General features: G+C 44.9%; 1 non-coding gene across 1 annotated transcript; it reads left to right on the forward strand.

The window, feature by feature from the left end:
* The first annotated feature begins 5,069 nt into the window (after positions 1 to 5,069).
* Positions 5,070 to 5,142, forward strand: trnar-acg (transfer RNA arginine (anticodon ACG)). Its single transcript has one exon. It is a non-coding gene; the product is annotated as a tRNA-Arg (tRNA).
* Positions 5,143 to 13,642: the final 8,500 nt, after the last annotated feature.

The raw sequence follows: 13,642 nt of genomic DNA on the forward strand, positions 1-13,642 counted from the left end.
GACTTGTGCCTCTTGGATGTGTTGGTGATTACTCTCTTTTCTCCATCCATTCATACATCCATTTTCTTTGCCGTTTATCCTCACGAGGGTCACGGGGAGTGCTGGAGCCGATTCCAGCTGTCAACAGGCAGGAGGCAGGGTACATCCTGAACTGGTTGCCAGCCAATCACAGGGGATATTGAGAAAAACAGCCACGCTCACAATCACACCAAGGGGCAATTTAGAGTGTCCAATTAATGTTGCATTTTTGAGATGTGGGAGCAAACCGGATTGCCCAAAGGAAACCCACGCAGGCGCGGGGAGAACATGCAAATTCCACACAGGCGGGGCCGGGATCGAACCCGGGTCCTCAGAACTGTGAGGCTGACACTTTACCAGCTGAATCACCGTGCCTAAATGAGACATCACAATTTATAATTATACTCACTAGAAGGGATTGAATATGCTTATTTACTTGTATTGAGAGTATCAACTTTAAATTGGTTTGCTCATAAATTGTACATTACTCAATGACAAGGCGCCGTCAACAACCAACTATGCAACCGTGAACAAGCGGATTCTACTTCAAGTCTACACGCTTAAAACAGGAAGTTAATGTGATCTAACAGTCGCAATTAATTTCAATGTTATTTAACTTAGTTGAAACATAAATGAGTTTTTTTTCCCACACACGCTGCCTTTTGGTTCATAGGTTTGAGATTGATACTGCGAGAGAACCAGGTCTAATGTTCATTTTAGTCTACGCTGTAGGATCAGAGTCCATAATTGAGACACCGTTTAAACAATGCAAACTTTGCACCAGACCCCAAAAGGAATCCAAATGGATTGGAACTGGGAAGTCATGCTCAGCTCCAGTCGCTCCACTTCCTGTTGATACGCAGACTCCGTCTGGACCGTCTTGGATGAGGCAGACGACTGTGGTGAGTCAGGGTTCTTTCCTACTTGATGAAAGAACACGATTGATGGCAGTTTACTGTTTATTCAACTTGGCTTTCTGATTCTAGACTTGGTCAACTCACCATTTCTTATTCAAGGATTACCGTGAAGAGTAATTCACTTGTACCTCAAAACAAAATTAAAATCTTCTTGCTCTTGCCTTATGATTGGAAATGCCTCCCTCAAAAATTTCTCGACTCTTATTTTGAAGGTATACCCTGGAGCTCAGCATTTTAGAATGAAATAACTTCATGCACCTTTTTTTCAATGGATGGAACCAAATGCGATAAAATCTTCACGGTTTTCCTTGACTCAGATAAGGTTGGTTGTGATTCACACATATTGCTTCAAAGATGGCGGCCTGTGGAGCAGCTGTAAAGCGTTGACCTCACAGTTCCGAGGTCCCGGGTTCAATCTTGGACCCGCCTGTGTGGAGTTTCCATGTTCTCCCCTTGCCTGTGTGGGTTTTTTTTTTTTTTCCGGGCACTCCGGTTTCCTCCCACATCCCAAAAACATGCAACATTAATTGGACGCTAAATTCCCCTTAGCTGTGTTTGGGAGTGTGGCTCTTTGTCTCTATGTGCCCTGCGATTGGCTGGCAACCAGTTCAGGGTGTAACCTGCCTCCTGCCCGATAACAGCTGGGATGGACTCCAGCACTCCCGTGACCCTCGTGAGGACAAGTGGCAAAGAAAAGGGATGGATGGATGTTCATATTTTCCTCCAAAAACGTAGACAGTATATACAGTATAAGGTGTCCAAAAAATGTATTCACACTTTAAATAATTGTAAACCTGACGTCCATTATAATTCAAATCATTTTTAACATGTAAAAGAATTCACAAATATCATTATTCAAAGTATGTATACATTTTTTTTGGGACATCCTGTATTTTTAAAACTGATGCTCCAGTTCATGTTTTCTTTCCAAAAGTGCTCAGCTGAGGTGAATGAAGGTGATTGCTTGAAATGACAACCACCACTAATTAGGACACAGGTGTTGTGCATTTGTCCTCCACTGTGATTGGTCCTCAGAGCTCCTCAGTCTGGTTAAAGTCCGTATGCGTCTCATGTGATGTGATGTGTGCCATTTCCAGTTCTTCATTCTCATCATGACAACTAACCTGTTTGCAGTCCTGCTGTGGTGCGCCGCAGCGCTTTCCGGTCTACTTGCGGCGCCATCTGGGCCGGCAGTCACCTGTGACAAGGAAAACGTGACGTTGGCTGCGACCTCTGGTTTCCTTCCATTCCATGAAAACATCAATGGTAGATTGATTGAAGAGTCATCATCATCATCATCTTCACTTCTACCCATTTTAAATAGTCACTGATTTATTAATAAAATATTAAAACACTTCAACCAGGAATGAAAGGAGTGTGTTAATGAAGTGTGCATTGCTGTATATGAATGGCTTTAATGCTGAAACCGGAAATTAATGATTAACTAGAAAATATTCATCTGAGTTCCTTAAACGCTGAAACAGAAATGGACACAATTTTCAAATGATCCTACTTTGTTCCCTGCCTGACGATGGCAGTTGGGGGTCTGCAGGATGGGACTTGAGATGCGAGGTGAGGCCTGCAGCCAGACTCTCTCGAGTGCAAGAGGACCAGGAAACCGAGAGAAAGGAAAGGAAAAGCAAACTGAGTGTCCAGGCAGCTTTTTGCCACTAATATTTTATGTTTTTGTTTTTGTTTTTAATGCACTTCGTATCTGACCATTGAGTTCGGTCTGGATTTGAGTCGCCAAATTCGCCGGGAACGGTTTCAAACATTGACACAATTCTCCCATCACCACTTTAAAGGACTAAAACACAATTTAAACCTCATTTTCCAGTTAAACGGTTGAAAGAGGTTGGGCGAGTGGAAACCCCAACATAAACTTGCTCATCAGCCTCGTATTCCTTACCTGAGCTTGTTAACAACAAGACGCGTTTGAGATCAATTCGTGGATGTTGAAGAAACTTCGAATGTGAGTAACTTCATAACTTATACGACGAGGGCTGTGAGGACTTAATAAATTTAACAAATCTTATCTCGTATCGTTCGCATCGAAGCTGCTCGGCCCAAGTTAGCCTACCGCGCTAACGTATTGCCTGCGTCGAGTACACAACGAGGACCAAACATCAATTCTCGACTCAACCACAATGGGCCTCAACTACTAGTGAGGGCCATTGTGGTTTGAATCCCCTCCATCCACCTATCCTTTAAATCGCCATATCCTTTATATTTTTAACACAGGTAGTGTGTGATTTGTGTACCTAATGTGCTCTCTGTGTTTATTGTGATTGCTTTCATTTGACCTTAACTTTTACATAGAGTAGGTAGGCTGACTTTGTTTATTTGATTGCTTCTTCGTTATTATCTGCAGCCCGTTGGGCAGCACAATATTGTGCTACCTGTCGGCCTGTCCCAAGCCCGGATAAATGCAGAGGGTTGCGTCAGGAAGGGCATCGGCCGTAAAACTGTGCCAAACATATATGAGCGTTCATCATGCTAATTCTACAACAGTTAGGTCGTGGCCCGGGCTTCCGACACCCCCACCCGGAAATGTTAATCTACAAGGCATAGGTATAAATTCAGATAATGTAGGTCGAAGAAAAGAAGAAAAAAGAGGAGGAAAGCGGCTTAGTCAGAAGAAGATGAAGGGGAATGCACAAGACCTACAGCTGTCTGTAGGGACTTTGAATGTTGGGACGATGACAGGAAAAGCTCAGGAGTTAGTTGACATGATGATTAGGAGAAAGGTTGATATATTGTGCAGCCAAGAGAGCAAGTGGAATGAGAGTAAGGCTTGACGTTTAGGTGCAGTGTTTAAATTATTTTATCATGGAGGTGATGGGAAGAGGAGGTACGCACTGGAAAGGAGAGGAATGAAGATTAGCCGAAGTAAAACTGAACATATGAGCGTAAATGAGAGGAGCGGAGGAAAAAGAGGATAGCGAAGGTGGACGACTTCAAATACTTGGGGTCAACAATACAGAGCAATGGTTCTGTTTTTCGCTTTAACTTAAACTTGTTTCTTCTGAATGAGAAAGAAATGATTTTTTTCTGAAATAGTTTCATGTATTTTTTTTTTGCAAACAACATGTTAGTTTCCACTGCAGCATTTTTCTAGTTTGTCTCGTCTTCCCTTCCTTGTTTGCTTTCTTGCTTCCTTCTTTCCTTCCCTTCCTTGTTCCAGTGTTTTCCCTCCTTCCTTCCAACCCTTTTCCCACCATTTTATCCTTGTTTTTCTTCCTCAATTCATTCTTTGCTTCCTTCCTTATTTCTTCCCTTCCTTCCTTCCATTTTTCCTCTCTTTGTCATTTCCTGTTCCCTTCCTTCCTCATTTTGTTGTGTGTTCCCTCCTTCTTTTCTTCCATCCAATAACAGCTTTCTTACGAGCAAGCAACAAAACACTGCCTGTTTCCACCCAGTTTCGAACCGTGGACCTTTGCATGTGACTTAAACCCACTGACTCATGTTATATCTCGGTGTCCACTTTCACGCCGTCATAAAAACACGTGACTTTTGTTTATGTCACCATATTGCCAGTCAAGCAAAGCACTGTTCAATGCTAAGTCCGTTGAGACGAAACAAAAATACGTCTTATAGCACGACACCCAGACATTGTCCGATACCGTTAAACATTTAGAAGGTCATAATAAATGAAGGTACATGGAAACATTAAAGACACTTGGCATAGAGTATCCATATATCATGCTGAAGTCGATGTTTTTGCCAATAAGACAGGTTAATCTATAAAATTGTCAATCTTGATCATCACTTGACAAAACAAGTTGAAGAATTTGCCTGTAACGACCCGGAGACGAACTTGGCCCGTGCCAATGAAATCACCGCATCCTCACAAGTAGACAATCTGACTTGGCATTCCCTATACAGGTCAGTCCTGGATCGTTAAGCATTCTCACTGCAGCCAACAGCTTTATACGTCCAACTTTTGTGGCAGTTTCCACAAAGCTGTGATCACGTCGTGGTTAGTTCTCTGCTTTGTTGCCACGCAATCCTTCTTCAATTCTGGGTCACAACAGGAATAAAGCCCCTCAGTCGCCTTTTTCGATGCTGTTATTTGGCAGGTGTGGTACAGTGAAAATTGTATACATGGGTTTGCAGAAGGTGCACTTTTGTGTAGGGCTAGTGGCGCAATGGATAACGCGTCTGACTACGGATCAGAAGATTCTAGGTTCAACTCCTGGCTAGCTCGGCTGTATCTTTTGCATGTGGTATCAAAGCCCGTTCAGAATGATGTTTTTGATATGTTCACCTGAAATGTCTTCTTTGAAGGTTAGGTCACAAATATATATATTTTTTCTTGATACCTCGAGAACTCCTTTATCAACCACATCTGCCTTTTTAAAGTAATTATATAGCAGAGATGCATCAATTGAATCATGAAATATGTCTTTATGCAGCAAACGACCTCACACAGGTGCATCTGATTCAGGATAATACATGGAGTGGAGGTGGACTTTTCAAGGCGGCCTAACAGGTCTTTGAGAGTCAGAATTCTAGGTGATAGACAGGTGTTCTGTAAGATAAGCTTACACATTTCACAGAGGCCTGTGAAATGTATCACCTCATGTGTCATAAATCTCTTTTAATGACTCTGTTGCTGTGCAGGGATGCGTGTGTGTGCTGTTTGTCTATGGGAAGTTCAAGAGCTCAAGGTGACTGCAAATTTATGATAGCTGCATTCTTGTGGGTTTTTGTAACAGGAAGAACTGTGTCTAATCAGAGGACACCCGGCCTTGAGAAGATTAACTGTCTCTGCAAAACAACCTTACTTGTCTTGTGAAACCTGCTCTCCCCCACCCTATGTGTGAAGCTCAATAAAATGTGTGGTTTTGGAGGGGCTCGGAGAGAGTCTTACGGGCGGGCTTGGAGGACATGTTCTTCTTCCCCGAGTTCTCCCCAAACTGCAGTTTGGTAAAAAATAACTCTGCCTCTGTCTCAATCATTTTATCCTGGTGCCGTGAGCCTCTGGGTCCACATTGAGCGAGAAGTCCGTGCTTTGGACCCAACATTTTCTCTGGTGCCGAAACCCGGGAACCCAACAGCTTGACGCCTGGAACGACGCGGGATCAACGAGACCAAGAATCTGGTACCAGTGTCCTCCATTGAAGGATCGGTCGCATCGCTGATCCAGCACCGGACCGGACCGTCGGGTGACGGGTCCCAACGGACCAGGGCCACGGCACTGAGGTAGGATAAAACTTATTTGGTCTCATAGGATGGTTATATGGTATAACTTAACATCTAAAAATAAAATAGAGCAGAAATAAACCCAGATTTAACAAGTAGTAAAATTACGTTAAAATAGGAGACTAAAAGTGGTGTGTGAGGACCGCTCCGATACTTCCTGCCTTTTAAAACTTGTCTCTAGGTGAGACACAGACAGAATAGGTTTCTGTAAAGAGTAAAATACGTTTAAGTCTCTAGGTGAGACCAAGCAGAATAGGTTTCTGCATACGCGAAGTTTCTAGGTGAAACTAAAATAGAGTAAACGCTGCAGGACGCTGCACAAGTGAGCAGAGGAGGAGGAGGTTCGTGAGCCCCAACCACACCCGTCAAAATTCAGAATTTTCTAAAAAAAATCTCACCTTAGGAGCAACAAAGGAAAAAAAAATGGGACAAGCAGAGACAAAAGAGGTGGCTGAACCTCCTGATGTGAAATTTATGCAGAGACATCATCCGGGTAGTTGTGAGTATTTGAGAAAATGAGTCAATAAATATGATTTCCGACCCGATCTTAAAGATCCGGAGGAAATTAGATTAAAAGCATGATGAAAACGATGGGAAGAGAAGGTGAGAAAGGGAAGGAAGACAGGGAAAGTTGAATGAAAAGTAGTTGAAAATTTGGAAGACCAGTGTGTTAAAAGGCAGAGAGATATAAAAAATAAAGAACAGAAAAAAAAGAGACGAGAAAAGACAAGAGGGGGGTGATTGCCGCCCTTGGCATCAAGCCAGATGAAGAAACAACCGCGCCACAGAGAAGCAGCAACAGGAAAGCACACCAGCAAGCTGCAAGCGCAAAAGGAAGTGAAACCACCCGAGCGGTGAGCCAAAGCCCAGCAGAAGGCGGGGCTGAAGAGGAAGAAGAAGATTGGAGAGAGGCAACAGATCCTGCAGCCCCTGCATTCTCGCCAATCACCACCAGAGGGGGACGTCGGAGAGCTGATGAGACAAAAGTGAAGATCTACCCCAACTTATCTAATTGGCAGGAGCAGACCCCAGCAAGGACACAACGCCACCCAGCGGGGCCAAGTGGAACTACAAGTGGAGCTGCAGAGACGTACCCACTGTATGCTGTTGCCAATCCTCATTATGGGATGGATGGAGATAACGAACCCACCATCCTAGTGCCAAGACCATGGACAGCAACTGAATGTTCTGAAGCCTGTACAGGCCTGGGGGATCCAGAGACAGACCCAGCTTCTTGGTGTTCTAATTTCAGAGAACTAAAAAGCTCTTTTCAGACAGCATTCAAGACAGCGCTGAAACATCGTTGGGGAAGAGTGAGAGGAAATTTTAACCCCCGTGGAGGAAACAATGGACCAATCCTACGCCCAGATGACCCCCTCCTGACTACCAGGATGAATGAAGTACTGGAGCAAGTAATGACAGCTTACCAGAAGCCACTAGATTACAGCAAAATCAGACAGTGCCGCCAGAAACCAGAAGAATCAGTCCATGATTTCAAGATCAGACTGGAAGGAATATTCAAAACCAACAGTGGGCTGCCTGAAGATGCTAACGACAATGGTCCCTACCACAGCCAGCTAAGACAATGCCTTATGGCCGGTTTCCAACCACACATCAGTGGGTTCATCCAAAAACACTGTGTGACTCACAGAACTTTGAACACCAACCAATTGATGGACTGGGCCAGTCATGCAGAGGAGAACCATAGAAGAAAGAAGGGAATGGACAGCACAACAGCCATGGCAGCGCTGACTGCAGCCATAAGAGGAATGGCGACGTCTACTGAGACACACGAGTCCTCTGAGGTGTACGCTATGCAAAGAGGAGGAGAAAGGAAGGTCAAAGAAGGTCAAGGTCAACAAAAAGGGGACCAAGCCTGAAGTGCTACAACTGTGGGAAACCAGGACACCTGACTAGAGAATGCAGGAGTCCCAAGAAGTGTTTCAACTGCCAGAAAGAGGGACACATGGCACGTGAATGCCCCCTCCCAGACAGCCGGAAGGGAGGGAGCAACCGAGAACCACCAAGAGACCCCCCATTCAATCCACAATATGATCAATGACTATTAGAGGGAGAAGAAGATGAGGGTGATGAGCCAGAAGAACCACCAGACCCGGAGGAAGCATCATCAATCCAAGTTTTTGACCTCTCCATCTTAAATCTGGAAGACCGCTTAAGACCCAAACCATTTCGGTGGCTCAAAGTTGGGCCATTTAAAAAAACCAACAAAATTTTTATGTGACACTGGAGCAGACTATTCAGTCCTGATAGATCCAGTTAAGGGAGTAAAAGCTTCCAGAAGACAAATCATAGTGATAGGAGCTGGAGGCCTAGCACAACGCGAACTATGGTCTCACCCGGTGTTGGTAGAGGATGAAGATGGCCAACAAATTGAAACCATGTTTGTTATGAGCAACACCTGCCCTGTGAATCTAATGGGCAGAGACCTATTGACAGCACTGAGAATAAACCTGATTGCCACGGAAGATGGGATCAAACCAATCAAATCTATGGAACAGATGGACGCCTGTGTCAGCCAAGGAAACGGACCACCGGATGAATTTTATTCACTGGACCTTGACAACGTTGGTCCAACCTCAGTTGTCTGTGACCTAGAAAGAACTGCAACACAGATGCTCACGTTAAAACTGGGAATTCCACAAGTGAAATGGCAACTCCATGTTACTCTCAAGTATTTCAAGAGAAAAAAACCAAGTGCAGATTGGGTCAAGAGGTTCAACCAACTTGGACCCACCAAGATCATCATAAATCACATAGTAGCCACGGATGAAGGACAAGCATGGGCAGTAGTCTCAATTCCTCCAAAAGCTGAAAGCCTGAATCCCAGAAAGTTGTACCATGTCTCCCTATCTCGGAGTCCAGGAATGAGCTGGAAAAGCATGGCGGGACTGGCCCTCACGTTCCAATACCCAGGCCTTCAGAATTGGAAGGATCATGGAGGAGGGTATTTCACTTGCACGACCTATCCCATGGGAGAAGTGAGACTAAGAAAGCTCTACTGGCAAACCACGGCCACTCCAACCAAACATCTCAATGCATGACAGGAGGCAGTGATGGCTAATTATGCCGCAACGGACTTCCCAGGAGTGCCATCCCCCATTGTGGGCCTCATCCAAAACTGATGTTGGCTTGATGACAACTGCCATACCAGCAAAGATAGAACCAAAAACGACCTACAGACCACGGGTGAGACATATCCATTGAAACCAGATGCTAAAGAAGGAATCAGACCAGTCATTCAGAATATGTTGACAGCAGGGATCTTGATTGAAGACGACACAGCAGAGTGCAACACACCAATATTCCCTGTGAAAAAGGCTGACTCACAATCATGGAGACCGTCCAAGATCTAAGACAAGTGAATGGGGCTGTCAAGTCAAGGGCTCCTTGTGTGCCAGATCCACACAGCCTGTTAAACGAACTAAAGCCAAATCAAGAGTTCTTCACAGTTATTGACCTCAGCAATGCATTCTTCTCAATCCCACTGCATCCATCTGCTAGAGGCTGGTTTGGCTTCACTTCGATGGGGTGAAGTACACTTACACCAGGTTGCCACAAGGATTTTGTGACAGCCCCACGATCTTCTCCACCGAAATCACCAGATGTGTCAATTTGCATCCACACGCACCAACTACTGAAATCCTTATCTATGTGGATGACATCATCATTGCTAGCCCCACAGTGGAAGAGAACCAGCAGCAATCACTGGCATTGTTCAAACATTTAGCAACTACTGGAAACAAAGCATCGCTCCAAAACTCCAATTCTGTCTCAAGAAGTCACATTCCTGGGACACAGACTTTCTAAACATGGCAAGAGACTCACAGATGACAGACGAAGAACAGTTCAAGAGGCTCCAAAACCACCACAAAGAGACAAATGATGATGTTCCTCGGTTTGACCAATTACTGTCGAAGTTGGATTCCAAACTATGCATCAATGACTCAACCACTTCAAGACCTCATCTATGCTCACGAGATGGAACTCAAAGCTCCAATAACGTGGACACCACAAGCAGAAGAAGCTTTCAGTGAACTCAAACAGCACATCACCAGTTCCGGGGTGTTAGCCCTCCCGAACTATGACAAACCATTTATCCAAACCGCAGACTGCAGAGAAGGATTCATGACCTCCGTGCTGCTACAAGATCATGGTGGGAAAGCACACCCTGTGGGATTCTATTCCAAGAGACTAGACCCCGTCGCTTCTGCACTGCCACCATGTGTTCAAGCAGTTTGTGCAGCAGCAATGGCAGTACAAGCTTCAGCGGAAATAGTCCTGTTTCATCCACTCACTTTGAAAGTCAGCCACGCGGTGGACATCCTGCTCATTCAGTCCAAGATGTCATTTCTGTCACCAGCTAGACACACGAAAGCCACAGATCCAGTCTCCCAAGGGAATGCTAAAGCAGACCAAGCAGCAAAACAAGCAGCGATGGGAACCAGCCACACCCATGTTCAAGAAGAAGCAGACAGCACAGATGAAGATAAGTGTGAACGAACGACACATCCTTCGCAGAAGCAAGACATCATCCCTCTCCAAGTTCTGAAGGACATGCAGGACAATGCCCCGCCGAATGAAAAGCAACAGTGGACTGCAGCAGGAGCAAAAATGGACGGCCTGGGCATTTACAGAGTTTTGGACAAACCCTGCCTCCCTCGTCTTTTTCAACAGTGGCTAAATTGAGTCATGGGCCAAGCCATGTCTCAACAGGGGGGATGGTGGGGATAGTAGAAAATAACTTCTACTGTACTAAAGGCCTCATTACCTATTTTAAAAAATTTTGCAGATCGTGCCTCACATGCTGCAAACACAATGCTCAGGGAAATGTCAGACCAACAAGAGGGAAGTGCCCACAAGGGTCTTACCCATTTGAAATCATCCACATGGATTTCATAGAACTGAACAGATCCGGTCCACACAAATACTGCTTAGTAATAGTGGACTCATTCTCAAAATGGGTAGAAATCTTCCCAGCAAAAAAGCCAGATGCACTGACGGTAGCAAAAGCTATATGTAAAAACATCATCCCAGATCACGGTATTCCAAGAGTTATTTGGAGTGACAATGGGTCACATTTTGTTAACCAAATTATTGGAGAAATGGCCCAACATCTAGGGATCAGCCTAAAACATCACTGTGCTTATCATCCACAGAGTGCAGGACTAGTGGAGAGAACTAATGGCACTATCAAATTTAGACTCAAAAAGACCATGGAAGAAACAGGGAAACCATGGCCAGAGTGTTTGCCCTTAGTCAAAACATACATGAGAATAGTTCCAGCAGTAACAGGCATCACACCTTTTGAAGCAGTAAAAGGAAAACCTTTTCATCTTCCATTATGGGAAGCGTCAGGAGTACAGGAGGAAAAAGGGGAACTTGACCCCATGACAGACTGGCTGCTTAGACTTTTCCAAAATGACAATGTGAAAAGAGCAAATGATCTGCCAGGTCCTTCTCTCCCTTCCACACAGGAATCGCTGACTCCAGGAGACCAGGTGCTGATAAAGGTCATCAAGAGGAAGTGCTGGTCCAGCCCGAGGTGGGAAGGCCCATTCACAGTGCTCCTGACCACACCCACAGCTGTCAAAATCGCGGAGAGAGAGACGTGGATTCACCAGTCCCACACCAAAAAGGTCCATCCTGTCACTTAAAGCAGCTACGACCCGGTATAAATACTGACTGATTTCCTACTGTCTACGGGTGCGGTACTGAGAACCAAACCCCACCGGTGAGGACATGTGCTAGTAACCTCTGTCCTCCGCTTTCTTTCCCTCTTTATTTAGGTTTACTGTGTTCTCTGCCATTTTTTATTTGATTCCCTTTTCAGCCAGGCCATGAGGCTGTCGCTCCAAGCAGAGGGCAGGGGAGGAATTTTTCCCTATTAAGAGGGTTTTCGCCTCCCCCTGACTGGGTACCTATGTTGTGCATTATTATGATGTTGTGCTCTAAAACCTGTTATAGGACTGAGCTCAATTGATGTTCCAAAAATCCACAACAGGGGGGAAATGTAAGATAAGCTTACACATTTCACAGAGACCTGTGAAATGTATCACCTCATGTGTCATAAATCTCTTTTAATGACTCTGTTGCTGTGCAGGGATGCGTGTGTGTGCTGTTTGTCTATGGGAAGCTTAAGAGCTCAAAGTGACTGCAAATTTATGATAGCTGCATTCTTGTGGGTTTTTGTAACAGGAAGAACTGTGTCTAATCAGAGGACACCCGGCCTTGAGAAGATTAACTGTCTCTGCAAAACAACCTTACTTGTCTTGTGAAACCTGCTCTCCCCCACCCTATGTGTGAAGCTCAATAAAATGTGTGGTTTTGGGGAGCTCGGAGAGAGTCTTACGTGCGGGCGTGAAGGATATGTTCTTCTCCCCCAAGCGCTCCCCAAACTGCAGTTTGGTAAAAAAAAAACAACTCTGCCTCTGTCTCATCATTCTATCCTGGTGCCGGAGCCTCTGACTCCACATTGAGCGAGAAGTCCGTGCTTTGGACCTAACAGAGGTCACTATATTCTTGTGGAACTTGTGAGAGGTCCACTGGATTGACAACAAGTGGTGTGTCTTTGGAGGCTCTAACAGCAGAAACCAGGCAGTGGCAGCGACAGCGAGGACTCCATCTAGTATTAGTTCAATGGGTCCAGTCTACTGTGGTCTTGTAATTTGAAGCCAGGGATTACCAAGAACCACAGGCATCTCAGAGGAAGGAATGAAAAAGAGGGATATGATTTCAGGGTGATTGCAGGAGATGAGGAGTGTGATAGGCACTGTTTGGTGGATGGCAGGTGACCCAACCATGCAGGGCTGCGAAACTTTACAGGGATGGTGACTGATGTGGCTCGTTGCTCTGGAGGTATGAGTCTCACTTTGGGTGTAAGAGGTCCCAGGTTCAAGTCCTGGAGGACCACAGCTATTCCATCTGTCGTTCCACATTATGCAGTATGCTAACAAGTGGTTCAAGGTGGCCCTCGTAGCAATTAAAGGGGTCGTTGAACATTCCTGTTGGTTGAAGGCAAATGATCCTTGTTTTTGTGCCAGCCGAATGATCAATGAGATATGTGATTATCTCCTTCATTTAAAACACCCTTGATGCCCTTGTGACAAGGAATTAAGTCATGTGCTCTTCTTTGTGGGTTCTTTGTACTTTGGTTATCCTTCTCAAGGAGAGCAGGACTCAATGGGGTCCCGGGAATGAAATAGGATAAGATCTCAAGAAATTTCAACAGCCAGTATGACAAGTGATCATGTTTTTCATTTCTGTGCGCCTTGTTCTTGCAGTATGCTTCTTCATTAATTGTGGCTGTGAGAAGTGCAGTTTTCAAGTTCTAGAAAAAAATTTGGGGGTCTCGTTACGATGTCGCAGTTCAAGGGGCATGTGAGACCCTGATCCTAATCCTCTGAGCACTTTGTTAGGTTTATCACCTAACATGCTGGAATAATTGCACAAATAATAATAATAAGAAGAAATCTTTCTTCTTT

This window comes from Syngnathoides biaculeatus, chromosome 20 (genome assembly GCF_019802595.1).
Source record: "Syngnathoides biaculeatus isolate LvHL_M chromosome 20, ASM1980259v1, whole genome shotgun sequence".
NCBI lineage: Eukaryota > Metazoa > Chordata > Actinopteri > Syngnathiformes > Syngnathidae > Syngnathoides > Syngnathoides biaculeatus.